This window comes from Arachis stenosperma, chromosome 4, assembly GCF_014773155.1.
Source record: "Arachis stenosperma cultivar V10309 chromosome 4, arast.V10309.gnm1.PFL2, whole genome shotgun sequence".
Taxonomy (NCBI): domain Eukaryota; kingdom Viridiplantae; phylum Streptophyta; class Magnoliopsida; order Fabales; family Fabaceae; genus Arachis; species Arachis stenosperma.
The window spans coordinates 84,146,728-84,150,172 of record NC_080380.1 but is presented as its reverse complement, the minus strand read 5'-3'; the positions used below and the strand labels follow the sequence as shown (position 1 = coordinate 84,150,172).

At 40.6% G+C, this 3,445-nt stretch overlaps 1 non-coding gene across 1 annotated transcript; it reads right to left on the bottom strand.

Annotated features, from left to right (window-relative positions):
- Positions 1-1,133: 1,133 nt before the first annotated feature.
- LOC130977876 (small nucleolar RNA R71) lies at positions 1,134-1,241 on the bottom strand. Its single transcript, XR_009085549.1, has one exon. It is a non-coding gene; the product is annotated as a small nucleolar RNA R71 (small nucleolar RNA).
- Between the last annotated feature and the right edge of the window lie 2,204 nt (positions 1,242-3,445).

Below are 3,445 nucleotides of genomic sequence, written 5' to 3'. Positions count from 1 at the left end.
CAAATCATATCTTTTCAATCAAATGTTTTCAAAATCAATTCCTTTCCTTTTTCAAAGATACTTGCTAACAATTAATGATTTGATTGAACAATTCAAGTATGTTGCCTTTTCTGTTGAGAAAGGTTTAATGTTTGAATCATATCTTTTCTTGTTAGGCAAGTCATTAATTTTTCAAATCAAATCTTTTTAAACTGTTTTCAAAATCATATCTTTTTAAAATCATAACTTTTCAATCATATCTTTTTAATCACATCTTTTTTAAAATAGTTTTCAATCAAATTTTTTTAATTTCTAATTTCAAAATCTTTTTCAAAAATCACTTTACTTCTTTCCCACTTTTGTTTTCGAAAATCAATTAGTGTTTTTCAAAATGTTTTCAAAATCTTTTACTTAATTTTCGAAAATTACTTCCCTTCTTCTCACATCCTTCTATTTGTGGACTAACACTATTCCTTAATGCAAAATTCGAACTCCATCTTCTTTGATAAGTTCGAATTTTCTACTTCTGCCTTCTATTTTTCTTTTCCTCTGACACCTCAAGGAATCTCTATACTGTGACATAGAGGATTCCATATTTTCTTGTTCTCTTCTCTTTCATATGAGCAGGAACAAAGACAAAGGCATTCTTGTTGAAGCTGACCCTGAACCTGAAAGGACCCTGAAGCGAAAGCTAAAGAGAAGCTAAGACACAACTCTCTGTAGAGGACCTAACAGAAATCTTCAAGGAAGAAGAACCCATGGCAGCCGAGAACAACAACAATGCAAGGAAGGTGCTGGGTGACTTTACTGCACCTACTCCCGACTTCTATGGGAGAAGCATCTCTATCCCTGCCATTGGAGCAAACAATTTTGAGCTTAAGCCTCAATTAGTTTCTCTAATGCAACAGAATTGCAAGTTCCATGGACTTCCATTGGAAGATCCTCATCAGTTTTTAGCTGAATTTTTGCAAATCTGTGACACTGTCAAGACTAATGGGGTTGACCCTGAGGTCTACAGACTTATGCTATTCCCTTTTGCTGTAAGAGACAGAGCTAGAATATGGTTAGACTCACAACCTAAAGAAAGCCTGGACTCATGGGAAAAGCTAGTCAATGCCTTTTTGGCAAAGTTCTTTCCACCTCAAAAATTGAGTAAGCTTAGAGTGGAAGTCCAAACCTTCAGACAGAAGGATGGAGAATCCCTCTATGAAGCTTGGGAAAGATACAAACAATTGATCAGAAAGTGCCCCTCTGACATGCTTTCTGAATGGAGCATCATAGGTATTTTCTATGATGGTCTATCTGAACTGTCCAAGATGTCTTTGGATAGCTCTGCTGGAGGATCTCTTCATTTGAAGAAGACGCCTACAGAAGCTCAAGAGCTAATTGAAATGGTTACAAATAACCAATTCATGTACACTTCTGAAAGGAATCCTGTGAACAATGGAACAAGTCAGAAGAAAGGAATTCTTGAGATTGATACTCTGAATGCCATTCTGGCTCAGAATAAGATATTGACTCAACAAGTCAATTTGATTTCTCAAAGTCTGTCTGAAATGCAAAATGCACCAAGCAGTACTAAGGATGCTTCATCTGACGAAGAAGCTTATGATCCTGAGAACCCTTCAATGGAAGAGGTGAATTACCTAGGAGAACCCTATGGAAACACCTATAATTCTTCATGGAGAAATCATCCAAATTTCTCATGGAAGAATCAAGAGAGACCTCAACAAGGTTTCAACAACAATGGTGGAAGAAACAGGTTTAGCAATAGCAAGCCTTTTCCATCATCTTCTCAACAACAGACAGAGAATTCTAAGCAGAACTCCTCTGACTTAGCAACCATGGTCTCTGATCTAATCAAAACCACTCAAAGTTTCATGACTGAAACAAGGTCCTCCATTAGGAACTTGGAGGCACAAGTGGGACAGCTGAGCAAGAAAGTTACTGAACTCCCTCCAAGTACTCTTCCAAGCAACACAGAAAAAAATCCAAAAGGAGAGTGCAAGGCCATCAACATGGCCGAATTTGGAGAGGAAGGAGAGGAAGTGAACGCCACTGAGGAAGACCTCAATGGGCGTGTACTGACCTCCACTGAGTTCCCCAATGAGGAACCATGGGAATCTGAGGCTCAGAATGAGACCATAGAGATTCCATAGGACTTACTTCTGCCTTTCATGAGCTCTGATGAGTATTCTTCCTCTGAAGAGGATGAGTATGTCTTTGAAGAGCAAGTTGCTAAATACCTTGGAGCAATCATGAAGCTAAATGACAAGTTATTCAGAAATGAGACTTGGGAGAATGAACCTCCTTTGCTCACCAAAGAACTGGATGACTTGTCTAGGCAGAAATTACCTCAAAAGAGACAAGACCCTGGGAAGTTTTCAATACCTTGCACCATAGGCACCATGACCTTCAAGAAGGCTCTGTGTGACTTAGGGTCAAGTGTAAACCTCATGCCTCTCTCTGTAATGGAGAAGCTAGGGATCTTTGAGGTGCAAGCTGCAAGAATCTCACTAGAGATGGCAGACAATTCAAGAAAACAAGCTCATGGACTTGTAGAGGATGTTTTGGTGAAGATTGAAGACCATTACATCCCTGCTGATTTCATAGTCCTAGAGACTGGGAAGTGCATGGATGAAACCATCATCCTTGGCAGACCATTCCTAGCCACAGCAAAGGCTGTGATTGATGTTGATGGAGGTGAACTGATCATTCAAGTGAATGAAGAATCCTTTGTGTTTAAGGCTCAAGGATATCCCTCTGTCACCATGGAGAGGAAGCATGAAGAGCTTCTCTCAAATCAGAGTCAAGCAGAGCCCCCACAGTCAAACTCTAAGTTTGGTGTTGGGAGGCCACAACCAAACTCTAAGTTTGGTGTTGAACCCCCACATTCAAACTCTAAGTTTGGTGTTGGGAGGTTCCAACATTGCTCTGAGTATCTGTGAGGCTCCATGAGAGCCCTCTGTCAAGCTACTGACATTAAAGAAGCGCTTGTTGGGAGGCAACCCAATGTTATATTTTATCTATTTTCTTTTGTTATTTTATGTTTTTTGTAGGTTGATGATCATAAAAAGTCACAAAATCAATTGAAAAAGCAAAAACGGAATGAAAAACAGGAAGAAAAACAGCACACCCTGGAGGAAGAACCTACTGGCGTTTAAACGCCAGTAAGGCTAGCAGGTGGGCGTTTAACGCCCAGTCTGGCACCATTCTGGGCATTTAACGCCAGAAAGGGGCACCAGACTGGCGTTAAACGCCAGGAAAGGGCAAGAACCTGGCGTTAAACGCCAGAAATGGGCACCAGCCCGGCGTTTAACGCTAGAATTGGCTCAAAACGTGATTTTGAATGCCATTTGGTGCAGGGATGACTTTTCCTTGACACCTCAGGATCTGTGGACCCCACAGGATCCCCACCAACCCCACCACTCTCTCTTCTTCACCCATTCACCAATCACCTCAACAC